General features: G+C 42.4%; 1 long non-coding RNA gene across 4 annotated transcripts in view; it reads left to right on the forward strand.

The window, feature by feature from the left end:
- LOC127484237 (uncharacterized) overlaps positions 1–18,969 on the forward strand; it is a 112,595-nt gene that overhangs the window by 15,891 nt on the left and 77,735 nt on the right. For 3 of the 4 annotated variants that reach the window (XR_007911104.2, XR_007911105.2, XR_007911108.2), the window contains exons 3-4: positions 10,612–12,305; positions 17,890–17,989. This is a non-coding gene — a long non-coding RNA (uncharacterized lncRNA). The remainder of the gene's footprint in view (positions 1–10,611; positions 12,306–17,889; positions 17,990–18,969) is intronic. The other variant, XR_007911106.2, reaches the window with a different exon arrangement.

The raw sequence follows: 18,969 nt of genomic DNA on the forward strand, positions 1-18,969 counted from the left end.
AAAAGGCATTCCAGCGTGCACTCTAATAAATTGCAAAATACATCTCTAGGTATTCTTTTCTGATGTATTTTCCATCTCCTATGCCTATTTATCCTAGAGTGTGCATTCTTTCCTCCAAATGAGATACTCAGAATAAAAACACACACCCTCCAATAAAAACCATTTTATAAAGAACTAAACAATGGAACATCACACTCTCTTAGGTTATATTCCAGTGTGTCTCAAAATACACAGCAATATGAGACAGGAACAGCCTTATTATTTAACATTGTATGGCCTTTTATCTTACTTCATTTAACCTTCTGAATAATGGTACCGGGTAGAAGATGATGGCAATGATGTTTCTCATTTGCTTTATTATAATAATAATTACTTCTACCTGTTTTGCCTATGAGAAAACAAAGGTCAGTGAAATATCTAGTTCAACTTAAGAGTCAAAGCCATTAAGAGTCAAAGATAGCAAATTTACCCAGAAAACGATATACCTAAATAACATGTTTTCCACTCTTGTGAGACTCAGTTATGGAAGGCAAGTTGATTAGTTCCTTTGGATGCATTCTCAGATATCTTGAGGACTTCAGATATGTGGTATGGTTCTTTAAGCCACTCAGCCTAAATGGAATTACATTAAGTAGAGTAATTTAGGGAGCCCAAGGACTTCTGTGACATGATACAGTGCTGAAATGTTTAGATTTGGGGCCAGCTCTGTGGCATGGTTAATAGAATTGCTCCTTGCAGTGCTGTCATCCCACATGGGCTTTAGTTTGAATCCTGGCTGCTCCACTTCCAGTCCAGCTCTCTGCTATGGCCTGGGAAAGCAGTGGAGGATGGCCCAAGTCCTTGGGCTCCTGCACCCACATGGGAGACCTCAAGAGGGCTCCCGGCTCCTGGCTTTGGATCAGCTCAGCTCTGGCCGTTGTGGCTATCTGGAGAGTGAACCAGCGGATGGATGACCGCTCTCCTCTCTGCCTCTCTGTAACTCTGCCTTTCAAATAAATAAGTAAATTTTTAAGAACAAAACAAAAAGAAATGTTCAGATTCATAAAAACCTGAAGAAGAAGCTTCTAGTGTGGCTCCTTCAAGGCGTTTCAGGTGCCAGGTGTTGGTGAAATCACCTCTCAAGCACATCAGGGGCATGGATTCAGAGCACTTCACTGCTGTCCCCATCTAGTTACAGCCACAACCACGACCAGTGCATTATCTCCATGAGAAGTGTTTGTACTATCCTTAGGTTGCTGGAGATAATTTCAGCCTAACACAGATTTCCTCACAGGTGGGTCACGTGTTTATCCCCTAAAGTGTTCCAATCCTGCACAGTAAGTTGTTTTCCATTATTTTTTTCAAAATTGTCTTATGCCAGCTTCTCTCGTAATAGCACTTTCTCTCTCTACAGATAGCTAAGTGATTTTCATCTCCTAAAAACTTCTGTGTTCTAATATTTATAACTTATAAAATCACATAAAGTCTTCCATTTATATAATGCAAAACAAAACGTTCAAATTGTCACATATTTGGGCTCTCACACCACTCCTGCAAGACGTGCAGGAAGATATGTGAACTTTACCCAGACAGAGAAACCCTAGGGGCCAGTGCTGTGGCGCAGCAGATTAAAGCCCTGGTCTGCAGTCAGCCTCCCATATGGATGCTGGTTTGAGTCCCGGCTGCTCCACTTCTGATCCAGCTCTTTGCTATGGCCTGGGAAAGCAGCAGAAGATGGCCCAAGTCCTTGGGACCCTGCACCTACATGGGAGACCAGAAGAAGCTCCTGGCTTCTGACTGCGGATCAGCTCAGCTCACCAGAGCTGAGTTGTTGCCATTATTTGGGGATTGAACCAGTGGAATGGAAGACCTCTCTCTCTGGCTCTCCTCTCTCTGTGACCCTTTCAAATACATAAATTAAAGCTTTAAAAAAATTAAAAAGAAACTCTAGACCCAAAGCTTGATGGACTAACTTCTCCATGTAGTGATAGCAAGTTAGGAGACCCAGTCAACCCTCCCACCCCTAACATACACCTATCTTATTTTTTTAAAGGAATCTTTAAAATAAAACCTGATGTTGAATCAAAACATGAGGGTATTTCCAAAAGAAGTACGTGGAATTAAAAACGTATGTTATGTTGTAAAAACTGTTTGAAATCCACGCATTTTTTCAGTCTAATAATTTTCCTTTTGAAGAAGATCATGTATATTAAATAGATGAGAGTAATGCTGCTTAAATGGATGCAAGGGTCTAGTCTCATGATGGCAATTCCCTGTGGACCTTTGCAGAGGGCTGTCATGGAATCTTGCTTTAGAAGCACAGAAGCAGCCCAGGTTGCCATCTCTTCCCCCGTCTCTAGTCTCAGTTGGGGAGCTACACACACCTTAAAGATGCTCTAGAAGGTTGGTCCCCTCGGCCACCAGGGGGAGCCCGGTAAGCCTAAGATTTCAGGAATTCATCTTCTCTACCCGGCAAAGGCCTTCTGTTGACTCCAGTGCGCTGTACAAATAGAATGACTTTGTACTCATGGAATTGTCACTCCAGAAACTTCAGAAGGGCACAGAACACACACACTCTCTCTTGTGACAACTACAAATTAACCTCACTGATACTTCCTGTGTTAAGTCCTCACTTACCTGAATAAAGCCATCCTTTTTTTGACCTTTCTAAATTATGGCCTGTATGAATCTTTCTGTTTAGCCAAAGCTGGTTCCTCAAAGACTCAGGTTTTCAGAAGATTCCTATTTGGCCTTTTTTTCCAAACTCTAAATGGTATCCTGCCTAATACTCATCGAGGGTGATTTCACCTTCTTTCTCTGTGTTCTTCAGGTAGCTTTCACACCAGAAAATAATTGCCCTGGCTCCCCTTGATATTAGCATGTCTTTTTATGTAGCAAGCTCTCAAGTATTTTGCTATCAGTATGCTAATGTACTCACAATTCACTCAACAATCTTCTCCATTATTTCACCCCCTTCTTGGGAGAGTATCTTTGCCACAGGGCCTTGGCACTGAATATTGCTTATCCTGGATGCCACTCATTTCCTGTCTATATACCTTTATCCTTATGCTTTCTGGTCAGATGTTACTTACTCAAAGGATTGCTATCAATGCCACAGATTAGCAAGGTCATTCCTATTGCAAAGCAGGTGCCTTTTCTTCATGTAATGTTTTCCAGTTGTAATTTTACACTAATTAGTATGTTTGGATCTTGCTGGTTTCCCTTACCACACTGTAAGCACTATGGTAGTAGAGACCATGCCAAGCATTGCCCCTATTAAGGTTCATGCCTGGCACCTTGTAGGTCCTTCAAGCATTGCTAAATGGATGAATGACAGAAGTCATGAACTGATGGAGGAGACGATGACAAGAACTTAAAGTTGTGTATCTTGGCTTTAGGCAGGGACATAGCAGGAAGAGAGCAGAAGTCTACCCTCTTCCCCAAATCTCCCCTAGTGGAAGCCTTCTGTATTCACTTCCCTCTGCTGTGTCGTCCAGCTCCTCTGTCAGCTACTCCTTCCCTCTGCTGTCTTCTCCCTGCTTCCTTTCTCCTTCATTTTGAGAAATGCAAGGTTTCCCATGAAGGTAACGGTCATGATGGGTATTAGAAAGCCACGGGGGAAGCAGACCATCACTGTTTCTTTGGCATGCATCAACTGGTACATTAGCACAAAGAACCGTTGTGAAAGGAATGTGAATTCAGGCAAGACGCCATGGTCCAGAGTCTGAACCAAATCAACAACAGTGAGGCTACTTCTTTTAAAAAACCCTTCCACTCTTTGATTCAGGTTAGTATTGCCCATTTTCCTTGAGTGAATCTACTCCACTAACCTGCTGACTGTCCTGCTTGAAACTAAGGCTGTATTTTCAATACATTTCCTATCTTGCTGTGTGTCTTTTTAAAAGTCAATTTGTCTGTCTTCCTATTATTTTTTAATTGGGCAAAAAAGGGATGCAAAGATCTGCATGGTCACTTCATGTGATTACTGTTTTTCTATCCCATTTTCTGGACAGCATGGCACAGGGGAAGATGCTGGCCTCCCCAGCACTCGGCAAGGGAGGCCAGTCTGGCATAGATCTGTCCTGGTGCTGAACGGAGATCAGGGACAGTGGTCAGAACTGGGGCTAGGTTCCAGCCTGGGAGACTGTCCCAAACTGAGTTGATTGCATAGAGAAGACTTGGGAAAAACATGGTCCAAAGATAATGATAAAATGAAGAGGAGAGAACTCAATAGAGGATGGAGAGAAACCTCAAACCACAGTAACCCAAGCACTGAAGGGGAACTTCTGTATTCTGCTTGCTTTTTAGTATTTATTTCTTTGTTATAATACCATTCCTACAGTCTTTGGAAGAAATATGCTACAAAGATTTTCTTTAGGTGAAAGCCAGAAGGGAAGTCTATAATGGAGAGATTAGGCTGATATCATCTAAGATGCTGCTGCTGAACATTACAAAGCTGAGAAACTGGTTACTGATATTGTTTCTACTGATAGCATGCCCATAGGGAGTGGCAAGCATCACTTGTAAGAGAGCCTCCAGGAAAAAAAAAAGTTTTAGTCTGATCAAGGCACTAAATATAATTAATAATTTATAGAAAATACAGAAGACAGATTTCATTAATAACCTCACAGGAATGTAATCAGTTAAATCTATGGTGTAAGACACTATGGGATCTTCTACAGAAAGATCTATAGAACTCAATTTCCTCTGTATATAGCTTTCCAGGGTGAAAAACAAAGAATAGGAAAAGAAGAAGAAAGGAGAGAAAACTAAAGGGACACAGAGTAAAGGAAGCAAAAAGCATTAGCTGAATGTAATAGGTCAATCCTCATCTAAAATATCAACTATAAGACATTCATAGAACAATTGGTTAAATTTTGTACGTAGTGAAGATAATAGTTGCAATTCACTCTAGTAGAATTAGTAATATTATTGTCAATATTAATGGTTACTGTTAATAAAAATTAAAGTAATTATTTTAGTTATGGTCATGGTAGGGGTAACAGGAGTTATTGTCTCTTAGAAATACAAATAAAATCATAACTGTATGATTAAAAAAAGATACATATGGGGGCCAACTCTGTGGCGTAGCGGGTAAAGCTACCACCTGAAGTGCCAGCATCCCATATGAGCACCAGCTCAAGTCCAAGCTGCTCCACTTCTGATCCAGTTCTCTGCCAAAGTGCCTGTGAAAGCAGCAGACGATGGCCGAAGTCCTTGGACCCCTGCATCCACATGGGAGATCCAGTAGAAGCTCCAGCCTCCAGGCTTCAGAACAGCCCAGCTCCAGCAGTTGTGGCCACTTGGGCAATGAACCAGTGGAGGGAAGACTTCTCTCTCTGCCTCTACTTCTCTGACTCTGCATTTCAAATAAAAAAAATAAATCTTTAAAAAGATACATATGCATTCTAACTTGATTAACAGTATGTGTAATTGTTGAAGCTGAATTCTAGACACATAGAGAAGTTTGCTATGTTAATCTCTCTGCTTTGGTATTCTTTTGAAAATTTCCATCATAGACAGTTAAGCAAAAACCAATAAGCATAATTTCCAGGAAAAAAAATTAAGCACACAAAACAAATCAGCAATAAGTCAATGAATTCACAAACAGCTTCCAGAATAATTTACATGTCCCAAGGCTGAGACAGGGTAGAGCCTAGCAAGATAATAATAATAAAAAGAAACTGAAATAATAAGTTTTGTGAGCTGAAACAGAGGTGGTAAGGTGGTGATGCCAACAGTTTTGAGAATCAAAGGGAATCAGGGAATGTGCTCTGAGGAAGGAAAACTGAAAATAAGTCTAAGTGTAATCTTATATTTAACCCTGAGAAGTCAATTTGCAAATAAGCCATAAATTTAGAGGCTTTTTAAAAAATTATTTCTTAAGCAATTTATCTTTCATGCCTCATTAAAAATATTCTCCATAGCTTTTTCCCCTTTCTTGTTAGTGGCGACTCTGTTAGACAAGCCTCAAATTTTGCTCATTGTACCGAGAAATGAAAGCCACAATGCAGCATTGGAGCTGGCAGCAGTGATGTCAGGACAGGTTCAAAAGAAGCCCATCACTTGAGTAAAAATTTATAGCCTTGCTGTGCTGTGCTGTGAATTTCAGCTCAGGGCCAGAAAGAGATTTATCAAAGGAAAATAGCAAGGTGTGTGGAAATAGCAAGTGCAAGTTTTAAAAGCCTTCATGAACCAGAGTAAATCTTGTGACTCTTGGTTTCACCTCTGAAACTTGAACTTCCAGGTGTAATTATGGATTAACATGTGACGTGTTGTGTAGGTGGAAGAAAGTGAGACAGTAAGAGCACATGTCTCTAATAAAGCTAAGAAGGCGCCATCACATGGCTTGTACATGCAAATACCCATGGGGACTAGACCAGCGCTCTTACTGGGATGCTAGCTGGGGCTAGACTCAGTATTCAGGAGCAAAAATCACCGGTAGGAATTGGAACAAACCTGGATCGTGTGCTCTTTCAAGGAGGCGCCCCTCCTATGGTTCAGTTCCAGCCAACAGTTATCAGGAGGAACACAACCTCTTGGACAGTTTTTTTATATTTCAGCAACATACAGGAATCTATATGTAAAATCACCTAGTTTTGTAATACTGTCAATACACAAGGATTTATAAAGTCTCTGGGGCTAATGGTAGCCTTCCAGAAAAATGGGGCCTGTAGACCACACTTTGCCTGAGGAACATATGCCTTGATCTACATACAGTAAATGTTCACCCTTTCTCCCCTTGTATCTTTTTTATATTTGTTCCAGAACAAGGTGCAATATTTTTTGTCCTCACTCCGTTTATTGTCTTAGGCCCTACGATCACATCTCACAGCAATTTCTTCCCTTAATTGTGCTGTGGACTTCTTAAAACACGCTGCTTCTGAATCCTTTTTTGTCAAGTATTTTGTAGAGGAGTATAAAAGAACAAAAATAAAGTGATGGGTGTGGGGAGCAATCCGGACTAGACTAAGTTACTCGAATTAGGACTTATTCTATGCATCTGCTCTCCCACAATATGGCGCTGGGAGAGAAGTAAACAGCTTCCGCACAGCTGCCTCCAGTTCAACTAATAAACTGTAGGACCTGCTCCTGATTGGAGAGCAGCGTACTCGGCGTGTGGGCAGCCGAGTTAGGATTGGCGGAGGAGGACTATAAAGGAGGAGAGAGACGGCATGCACCGGGAACATCTATGGGGAACATCTAAGGGAACCCGTGCAGCCCCCGAGAAAGCCGGCCGGCGGTGTGCCGCTCCCCTGCGGAAGTGGGGAATGTGGCCAGGGGGAACTGCCCTTCCACGGAGGTGGAAGGGATAGTAGCCAACCCGGGAAGAACCAGCAGCAAACCCGGGGAGGGCCGAGCGGACAAAAGAACAGCGCAGGGTTCAGTGTCGTTCCCCCATGAAGAGGGGGAGCGACAATGGGGAAGCAGTTGGTAGGGAGAAACTGTGGACCAATCTGTGAATGTGTGGAATGTGTACACTTCCTTTTCTTGAGCTGACTGTACTTGGTGCTGGTGAAACCCAGCTTAACGTTTCATTTTTATACGAACTTTTAAAGAGTAAACAATACCCAAGATATTTCTCTAACATTGAAGGACTTCTTGATCACTGTGTATAACTTATTTTTATGGATAAAAACTATTTTTTAAACACTAATGTGATTCTTCTTTTTTTTTTTATTTTTTTATTTTTTATTTTTTGACAGGCAGAGTGGACAGTGAGAGAGAGAGACAGAGAGAAAGGTCTTCCTTTGCCGTTGGTTCACCCTCCAATGGCCGCCGCGGCCGGCGCGCTGCGGCCGGCGCACCGTGCTGATCTGATGGCAGGAGCCAGGAGCCAGGTGCTTTTCCTGGTCTCCCATGGGGTGCAGGGCCCAAGCACTTGGGCCATCCTCCACTGCACTCCCTGGCCACAGCAGAGAGCTGGCCTGGAAGAGGGGCAACCGGGACAGAATCCGGCGCCCCAACCGGGACTAGAACCCGGTGTGCCGGCGCTGCTAGGCGGAGGATTAGCCTAGTGAGCCGCAGCACCGGCCACTAATGTGATTCTTCTATTGGTTAGCTAATAAGACCATATTTATATAACATGGCAAGACAGATAGATAGCTCTCATCTCAAAATTTGGCCTGACTACATATCTCAGTGAACAAAACATAGTAAATCTGGCATTGCCTGGGTGATTATTTATTGAGACTCCAAGGACACAGTGATTTTAAAAAAGCAGTCAGGCAGGGGGCCAGGCCAGCACGTGGTACAGTGGTTACTTTGCCTCTTGGGACGCCGCATCCCATCCTGGATTTTCTGGTTTGAGTCTCACTCTGCTTCATATCCTGCTCCCGGCTACTGTGTAGCCTGGGAGGCAGTAGATGTTGGCTCATGTGCTTGGGTCCCTGCCTGCCATAGGGGAGACCTCAACTGGACTCTGGACTTTTCAGCCTGGCACAATTCCGGGTGTTGCATGCATTGAGACAATAAACTAGTGGATGGAAAATGCTTTTGTGTCTGCATTTCTGCCTTTCAAATAAAATGAAAATAACTTTTTTTTCCTTAGGAAAAAAAAGGAAATCCACAAACACATGGGAGATACAGGATATTATAGAGCAAGGATTGGGCTGGGAATTAGAAATTAGGTTCCAGGCACAGCTCTGTTGCCAACAAGCTGTAAAACCTCTGTGCTCCTGAGTTCATTATTTATTTACTATTTGTACTGTGCCTATTTCCAAAATAGATTGGAGGTGGCTTTCAATAAAAACCACTAATGTATCAGAACTCCTTTACAAGGTAACAGCCCAACATAAAAAAGGAAAGATAGTTATAGTAGCAAACTAAGCTAAGGGAATCTACTGTAATAGAGCACAAGAAGCTGCTATGAGTCTCAGGGCTCAAGTAAAGCAAGAAACAAGCTGCATCACTAGAGTCATCCACGGTTTCAGCTTTCTTATTCCAAAACGGGTGGGAAATGAGAGGCTGATGTAAACAGGTTTAAGAGCTTGAGCAGGCTCAGATGTTTCTGTATTAAAGTGACAGGTTAGTTTCTGAAACCGTTTCCTCAATTGCTACACAATTATTATTACAGATGTTAAAGGAAAATTTAGGGTCAAACCATTCTCTCAAAACCTAGGGGACTTTGTAACCAGAGAAGCATAGAAACAAATAAAAATGCTAATGAAAATGCCAGCATGGTTTACAAGGATTGTTAAACTCCAAATAAGTGAAGGCATGCTATAGGACTTCAAATATTTTTGTGTTAAAAAGGGAGGTGGAGGCCAGCACCACAGCTCACTAGGCTAATCCTCCGCCTGCGGCACCGGTACTCCGGATTCTAGTTCCGGTTGGGGTACCGGTTCTGTCGCAGTTGCTCCTCTTCCAGTCCAGCTCTCTGCTATGGCCGGGGAGTGCAGTGGAGGATGGCCCAAGTGCTTGGCCCCTGCACCTGCATGGGAGACCAGGAGGAAGCACCTGGCTCCTGGCTTCAGATCAGTGTAGCGCGCCTGCTGTAGCAGCCATTTGCGGGGTGAACCAATGGAAGGAAGACCTTTCTCTCTGTCTCTCTCTGTCTAACTCTGCCTGTAAAAAAAAAGGGGGGGGGAGGTAGAAGCTGAATATATGTTAAGAGAAATCTATATGGAAAGGGCGAGACTTATGGGTCCAAGGACAAATTGTACGGAGATCAAGGAAGAGGTACTATGAGAACTTCCATAGAGATCAGGGGCCAAGGACACTGCGTGAGGAGACACAGGGAAATAGTACTGAATTCCTCAGCAGGCTGCTGTGTCCACATATGTTCACATGCTTTGAGTTCTGTTATTATTACTTAATGGGGCCAACTGTTAAAGTGCTGGAGTAGAAATGAACCAACAAACTTATCACATTACACTGACATTGCATCCCTATTTGTCAATCAGTATGAAATATTTTACATTAGGGAAACACATTGTGGCAGAACAGACTCTATAATGCTCTCTGGCTCCAAATAAAAATGTACAGGTAAATATAAGGAAAGGCATCTGTGACTTAATGTATTGTGTTGTATTGTGCTGAACATAGCTGGAGTGCCCAGTTTTCATAATATTAACTTGGTTGTCACTGTGTATAGGACCAAAAGCCTAGTGATGTAAACCCAAATAAATGACAGCCACAAGAGATAAAGGTAAGGAGGTAGCGAGCCAAAAGAGAGCTGAGATCACCAGTCCCTCCCTATTCCACTCACCCTCTGCTTATGCATCAGCTGAGGCAGCCCCAAACCACTATTTTCACAAAACCACTGCCCAGGACTGGCACTGGCTGAAAACGACCAGTATGACCACTGACTGTGTCCCTACAGTTACCTATAGCTGATTATAATAACAGTACAATAAAAACATCATGGTGGACACTCCTCCTCCCACAATGCACTTAATACAAGGACATTTCTGAGACTTCCTTAAAAAGGCAACAATGTGGACCATACTCAAACCCCACCTTCCTGAGTACTTCATTGCTCTATTCTCCGAAGATTACAGAAAGGGATAAACCCAGACCTCATCTGCACAGCTCACTCCAGAGCAGGCCTGCACTCCCTCTTGACTGTACTTCTGCTTTTCCAGTAATAAATCTCATTTCTGGGCTAACTTCTAATGTCTTGCCCTCAAGTTCTTTGCTGTATCAGAGAAAAGAACCTGGAAGCAGCCATTCGACAACAAGGGGGTCACCATCTTAAAGGACGACTGGAAGAGAGAAGATGGGTAATCTTTAAAACGCAAAGCGACTTGGTAAGTACATGAAAAATGAAGAGAATCATGAAGAAACTTATAGTGGCTATTGCACCAGATCAAATAAAGAAAGCCCATATGACCAAAACAGAGTCCACAGAATAAGTAAACAATAAGCCACTTTGAGAAAAAAATGAAAGAAATTGTCCAGTTATTCTCACTTTGGGGGGATAAAAGTTGTTTCAATCTGCCTTTTCAACAAGGGGAAATTTTATTCCCCAGAGGGTACTTGGCAGTGTCTGGAGAGATATAACTGGTCTGTACCGGTTGGAAAGTAGGACTACTGGTACAAACATCCTACAGTGCACAGGACAGGCCTCCAGAGAAAATATTGTCTGTCCCCAAATGGTAATACTGCCAAGCCTGAGAATCCCAGATCAAGATGGAACTACTTTTGCTGCCTGGAGTCACTACTTTAAACAGATCCAGTACATCTTTCCTTGGGGCAATTTGCTGTGACCAACTCTGTTTCCCATGGCCTAAACCTAAGATGTAGATTTGTTTCCAATCTCCCACGTCATGGCCCTGAGGTCCATCTGGCTCCACTCACCTGATCCTCTAGTTAAAGCTTCAATCAACCTTAACATGTGTCTAATCTTCTTGAAGTGTTGCTATGGAACTTGTCTGTTTCTATGATTTAATTTAGTTTTGAAAGCAGAAGATCCTGCATGCCCATAGTGGATCTGACTGAAATGGGACTTTGTGTTGCTCCCCCATTCGCGGAGGAACGACACTAGACCTTGCAGTGTTCTTTTTGCTTGGCCCTTCCCGGGTTAGCTGCCGTCCCTCACTCACGGAGGAACGACACCGTCCCAGGTTAGCTGCTGGCCCCTCCACCTCCGTGGAGGGGCAGCACCCCCCGCCGATTTCCCCGCTTCTGCGTAGGAGCAGCACACTGCCGGCCGGCTCTCTCAGGGGCTGCTCAGATGTTCCTCAGGTGTTCCTCAGATGTTTCTGGTGCATGTTGTCTCTCTCCTCCTTTATAGTCCTCTTCCACCAATCCCAACTCTGCTACCCACACGCCGAGCACGCTGCTCTCCTCCAATCAGGAGCAGGATCAGCTCCTGCAGCTTATTGGTAGAACTGGAGGCAGCTGTGTAGAAGTTGTTTGGTCTCTCTCTCAGCGCCATATTGTGGGAGAGCAGATGCATAGAATAAGTCTTAATTCCAGTAACTTAGTCTAGTGTCAGTTTCTCCCCACAACTTTGTCATATGAAAGTCTACCCTTTCCCAAATGCCAATTCCAGCTGAGACTTCTCCTGTAAGGGAACAATAGTATCTTCTTCCTGACATGATTCCTCACACTGACATTCCCCCAGGGACTTCTGCCAAGTCATTAGATTCATTAACATTGCGCATTCTTCTTCCTCACCCTGGGAAGATTTGAGCTTTGTTCCCCTTCCCAGATCTTCACCAAACTAGAGCAGCCTTCAAAGACGCATCTATAGAGAAAGCAGACACTCAGAGGGTGGGTTCTGCCACGCTCCAGCCAGAGGCAGATGTGATCAGTGACTTCTCACTGACTTCTCACTGATGATGCAGAGAAAGAAGATATGCCGTCTACTCCTGTGCATGGTGAGTGTTTCTCATTCTGAGGACAACTGAGAGCTGTTTTGTGAATGTTACATTGACTCTTTCCCTAGGCTAAATGGGAAGCAACATGACACGACTGGAGATGTGCAGAGAAAGACTCCAAGATTCATGGAAGTACAATAAAGGGCAATTATAGCACGGTCATTTCTTAGCTGGCCTTTCAGAATATGTACATATGTGAGCAATTGCATGCAAGTCTGTGTGCAAGCAAAAATAAATGCAATTCACTTTTTTGCTTTTCACAGTGGAACCTGAATTTTAGAATTTATGCACTGTCGGAATTTCAATAAGTGAAAATGTCATCCTACTTCTAATGATATATTTGATTAAGCCATGTGGACATGTAATTGAAATTCCTCAAGACTTTATTGAGAGCAGTCAGTATATAAAATGCTTTTTCTACAGGTAACCAATATTTATGGAGTACCTCCTATGTGTCTCAGACAGTATGCCAGCTACACATGTTATTTTATTTGATTCTCCTGTGTCCTAGAATTATGTGCTCATCAAATCATTCCAGAGAAATATATTTTTGCATCCCCTTCAAGTTAGATGATACCATGAGACTAAGCTGTGGTCAATAAAATGGAGACATGAATAAGCAAAGCCATTTTCAGAGCTTGCCCTTAATAATATGTTCATTTTCACTTCCTCTCTTCCCTTCCCTTCCCTCTCCCTCTTTTCATTTACTTCATCTCCTTCTTCAACTCCTCTCCTCACTGTTTGGCTGGATAGAGAGGATCAGGGAAAGATTCTGAGGCCCAAGAGCGCCACCATGTGCCAGGAGGCCAGATTCCATGGGAGACAGCCACTGCACAAAGCAGAGGGTCATTATATTCGTTACTTATAACTGATTACTTTTCATGTAGTAAAGCTAGATAATGCTTAGATACTGACATTTTCTTGCTGTTTTTTCATAATTAATATGCCTAACACAGCAACTGGTAATTACAAACAGAATATTACTATAACACAGAACTTTAACATATGGTCTTTTTCTTAGAGGTTAAATGATAGGTGGTAAGGAACACCATATAGAGCTGAAAAGATAGACACTCATGCTCAGGGAAGATTTTATCTATGGCCTGCAATAGTGTACAAGGCAAACAACATGCCTACTGAGCCAATAGTTCCAATGGAAATAATTAGAAGAAAGATACTTTCAGTGTGTGTTGGATACTGTTGCCTACTTTGACAGGGTATTGTAAGAAAGATAAACTCGGGGAAAACTGGCTGGTTCCCAAGTAGACATGAAAGGGAATAAAGAGTCAGAAAGCAAGGGCCTTATTTCTAAAAAAATTTAGAAACACACAAACAATGATAGATACAACCAACAAGAGAAAAATAATTATTTTTTGAGAGGTAAACACATAGAGAAAGACAGACAGATTATAGAGAGAGCTCCTATTCACCCTTCCACTCCTGCCAAAACCTACAACAGCCCAGGCTGGAGGCCAGCACTGAAGCGCAGTGGATTAATGTCCTGGCCTGAAGCCCCTGCATTCCATATGGGCGCTAGTTCGAGACCCGGAGGCTCCACTTTCAATCCAGCTCTCTGCTATGGCCTGGGAAAGCAGCAGAAGATGGCCCAAGTCCTTGGGCCCCTGCACCCACGTGGGAGACCTGGAAGAAGTTCCTGGCTCCTGGCTTCAGATCAGCGCAGCCCTGGCCATTGCAGCCAATTGGGGAGTGAACCATCAGATAGAAAACCTCTCACTCTCACTCTCTGCCTCTCCTCTCTGTGTAACTCTGACTTTCAAATAAATAAATAAATCTTTTTAAAAAAGCCAAGGCTGAGCAAGACAGAAGCTAAAAGTTGAAACTCAGTCCTGGTCTCCCATGTGAGAGATAGCAAGCCAACTGCTTCACCTGTCACTGCTGATTTCCAGGATCTGCATTACCAGGAAGCTGGAGCCAGGAGGCAGAGGCAGCTATGAAACTTAGATACTCTGGTATAGGAGACAGGCATCTTAACCAGCATTTTTATTGCGAATCCAAATACCCACCCCAAGGAATGGAATTTTAAAAGATTTTGAGTGTCAACGGCCTATAAAAGTCTAAAAACAGTCACCAACTTAAAATCCACTGAAGTCTGACTGCCATCATTATCTTTAGACAGAAAGGCATAGAGTGAAGGAAACAACAGAACAAAGGAGATTTCAAATCTAAGTTTTGGAAATAAATACAAGTGTGAATCTTAGCACACAGCAGAAACTGTAACCAATGGATTACAGAGGGTGTGTGTGTGGTGCAGTGATCATGGTGCCACTTGGGATACCCACGGCCCATACTGAGTGCCTGGTTGGCATCCTACTCCATTTCTGATCTAATATTCTGCTTGTGTACATCCTGAGAGGCAGCAGTGAATATTCAAGAAATTTGTCCCCAACCACCCATGTGAGTGAAAAAGATTGAGTTTTTGGCTCCTGGTTTCAACCTAGCCCAGCCCTGGTTGTTGCAGGTATTTGAATATTAAACTAATAAATGGAAGAGCTCACTCCACCTGTTTTTCTGTAGTTCACATAACAAACAAACGTCAAGGATTGTATGTAGTGCTGTGTTTGAATTGTGTCCCTTCCCAATCCCTTGTCCCTTAGAATGTGGTCTTATTTGGAGATAGTATAGTTACAGAGGTAATGAAGTTAAAGTGAGGTCATCAGGTCAAGTCCAAATCCCATAAGACAAATGCTCTTATAGGAAGGAGAAATCTGGGCACAGACTGGTACCAAGGGAAGACCTGTGAGGAGACAGGGAAAACCTGGCAAAGCCACCAGGGAATTCTCTGTGCTTCCTTTCTTCAGTTTCCAAGTGGCATAATCACTGGGATTAGCCTGTCTCTGCTCTCCCATTCTCCATTATGTGTGTGGCACAGAAGTAATTTAGGCCGTGGGGATGAGACCAAGAAGAGCCACTTCTAGTAATATGGAGAAGGTAGCTCATGACCCAGAAATCCTGGTGGACACTGTGCCTTAATGGGACCTTGGGGTGTTTCCCTTCAGGTGGTGCCAAATATGAGGGCCATTCACAAATGTTGCAGGCAATGGAATTAAAAAATAAATGTATTTTGGTGCAGAAAAATTAAGAAGCCCATGAATAATTTTGTTTTTTTCATAATATATATTTTCTAAGAACTCTGTGAAGATCTCCTATATGCATAACTTTCTTTTTTATTAATTTTTTGTAATGTGTTAGTGTTTAAACATTCTATTAACTTTTATTTAGTAAATGTAAATTTCCAAAGTACAGTTTATGGATTACAATGGCTCCCCCCCCCCATAACTTCCCTCCCACCCGCAACCCTCCCATCTCCCGCTCCCTCTCCCGTTCCATTCACATCAAGATTCATTTTCAATTCCCTTTATATACAGAAGATCAATTTAGTATATATTAAGATTTCATCAGTTTGCATCCACACAGAACATAAAGAGTAAAATACTGTTTCAGTACTAGTTATAGCATTAATTCACATTGAACAACACATTAAGGACAGAGATCCTACATGAGGAGTAAGTGCACAGTGACTCCTGTTGTTGACTTAACAAATTGACACTCTTGTTTATGGTGTCAGTAATCTCCCTAGGCTCTAGTAATGAGTTGCTAAGTCTATGGAAGCCTTTTGAGTTCACCAACTCCAATCTTATTTAGACAAGGTCATAGTCAAAGTGGAAGTTCTCTCCTCCCTTCAGAGAAAGGTATTGCCTTCTTTGCTGGCCTGTTCTTTCCACTGGGATCTCACTCACAGAGATCTTTCATTTAGGGTGTGTGTTTGTTGTTGTTGTTTTTTTTTTTTTTTTTTTTTTTTTTTTTTTTTTTTTTTTTTTGCCAGAATGCCTTGGCTTTCTGTGCCTAAAATACTCTCATGGGCTCTTCAGCCATATCCAAATGCCTTAAGGGCTGATTCTGAGGCCAGAGTGCTGTTTAGGATGTCTGCCATTCTATGAGTCTGCTGTGTATCCCGCTTCCCATGTTGGATCATTATCTCCTTTTTTATTCCATCAGTTAGTATTAGCAGACACTAGTCTTGTTTATGTGATCCCTTTGACTCTTAGATCTATCAGTATGATCAATTGTGAACTGAAATTGTATATGCATAACTTTCAAAAATGGTTTGTACCCAAACAAACTTACCTAAAAATTCCATTTCCCATTAAGCTTTTTGAAGTCTCCTCCTATGTTCTCTGTGTTGAAGAATATAGCTAAGACATACTGCCTTTGGCTCCTGTTCACAAAGCCCATGAGACAGTGGGAATCAGGTGTGGTTTAAGGAATGTCATGGGAAATTATAGATTAATCTTTTGATTATGTCCTCTAAAAACCTCTTATAAATAGTTCATATAGAATCCTTTTCTCCTACAAAACATCTCTCTCCCTCCTTCCCCCTCTTTACTTTGTCTAGACAGATGAAGGATGTCCAGTGAAGAACTCCAAAGACTTAGGAGAACCCAGAACTACTAGAGAACATGAGAGGATTCCAGACCCCTTAGTCACTGCTTTAAAGAAAACCTGCCCAAGATAGGACATTCATGCTGGACTTTATGAGAGCACCAAATAATAAGTTGCACTTGGTTAAGCCATGCATTGTCAGGGCTTATTTGTTATTGCAGCAACCAGTGTTATTTATGCTGACTCACACTTCTCAATAACAAAGCAAAAAGGGCAATCGCAATAGCCTGTTCGTGAAGCTTCTCGAGGATTACTAAATTGCCCAAGGTTGTACAATAAATTAGCTGGTATGTGGAGGGTTAATCAAGTCATTAAGCCCCACACTGAAGAATCTTTAAATTATGTCCCTCTGCAAACACATAGGAAAGCAATCTTTTGGAAGCTTTGACAAAAGTGTTTGATAGTGCGCACACATACATTAAGTTTATATTCATTGTTTTTTAAAATTTGCATCCCTGTGATGGATCACAGTGATTTAAATGAATTAAGAAAAGGATAAAATGACTAATGTCAGAAAAACATTAGTTCACCCTTATTCCCACCAATTTAGAACAAGTATAGTGAATTATGAACATGAAAAAGAAAAAAGGGCTACTGAAATGTTAAATGGCAGTTGTTATAGAATACGTTTGAATAGAAAAATTACTAATGAGACAGTGTAGGTCTCACACCAGCTATCCAAATGCCAAGTGTCACTGAAATAATATAGCAGATCTGGGAGCTGGCAGCAACACAAACACCAGAGAACAGACTTGCACGGCTATGGAGAGAGCTGACTGAGCTAAGTGGGTTACCTGGAGATGGAGGCACGAGGCTCTCTTGGTTCACAACATGCATTAATATCCTAACGAGAAATCTAATCCCAAGCTCCTTACCTTCTGACTATTTCCCAGGATGACTAATCATAAAGGGAATTAAGAAATGAAATACATTAGAATTATTGTCATTAGAGAAATCAAACTGTACTTGTTTAAGGAGAAAAATAACAACTGTAAGATTTTTCTTTCTACCAAGACTTTGCATAGATTTATTGACTAGTTTTCTTTGAATGTTGGAGTTATATCCAATTTTACTGACAATACATCATGATCAGACAGAATTGGGTTTTTTCCTTTCTACTCAGACATGATTTGGTGTTGACTACAGATGTGAACAACAGGTGACGTGACAAACAACCCTGATGTCACAGCAGAGAGAAACAGCAACCTGCAATTTTACTTCCCGTGAGTGTTCAACAAAGTGGGATTTAGTCATTGAAGGTCAATGTGTGGTCTATGTTAGACTTTACAAGATATTTCAGCCATTATTCTGACATCATGGGCAATCTTTTTGGATTTTATTCACTTCTTTTTCCTTTCTTCTCCCTCCTTCCCTGCTTTTTCTCCATCCTTCCTCTTTAATAGATGTGAAATACACTGCAGTTGATCTTTTTTTTTTTTTTTTTTTTTTGACAGGCAGAGTGGACAGTGAGAGAGAGAGACAGAGAGACAGAGAAAGGTCTTCCTTTGCCATTGGTTCACCCTCCAATGGCTGCTGTGGTCGGCGTGCTGCAGCCGGCGCACCACACTGATCCGAAGGCAGGAGCCAGGTGCTTCTCCTGGTCTCCCATGGGGTGCAGGGCCCAAGCACTTGGGCCATCCTCCACTGCACTCCCTGGCCACAGCAGAGAGCTGGCTTGGAAGAGGGGCAACCTGGACAGAATCTGGCACCCCGACCGGGACTAGAACCCGGTATGCTGGTGCCGCAAGGCAGAGGATTAGCCTAGTGAGCCAAGACGCCGGCCTGCAGTTGATCTTAAAAGGAATTCAAATGCTCAGCAGCAACACAAACATCTTTTGTTTTGAAGGAGGAAAATATCTTCTACATTTCTAGGATGTGTAAACCTCTTAGGGCACACATCAACACAGGCAAAACAGGAGGCATTTCCTTTGTTCTTCTCCTTCCTTCCTCTACTCTCCCCTAACATAGTTTCTACTCCCATTTCCTGTTCTTGTCATGGTTCCAATGACACAGATATGCAGTTTCTGCTTCTTCCCGCAAGTTCTGAGAAAATACATTTTCTGTCTTTGGATAAATCTTCTTTGTATAGTTTTTCACAACACATCCATGAGGTCTTTTCCAATCTTAACTTGTCCTTGGAGTTTATCTCCCTCCAGGCACAGAGGGCATCTTTGCTTGTACCCAGTGCTGTTCTTTCTGCCTG

This window comes from Oryctolagus cuniculus, chromosome 15 (genome assembly GCF_964237555.1).
Source record: "Oryctolagus cuniculus chromosome 15, mOryCun1.1, whole genome shotgun sequence".
Taxonomy (NCBI): domain Eukaryota; kingdom Metazoa; phylum Chordata; class Mammalia; order Lagomorpha; family Leporidae; genus Oryctolagus; species Oryctolagus cuniculus.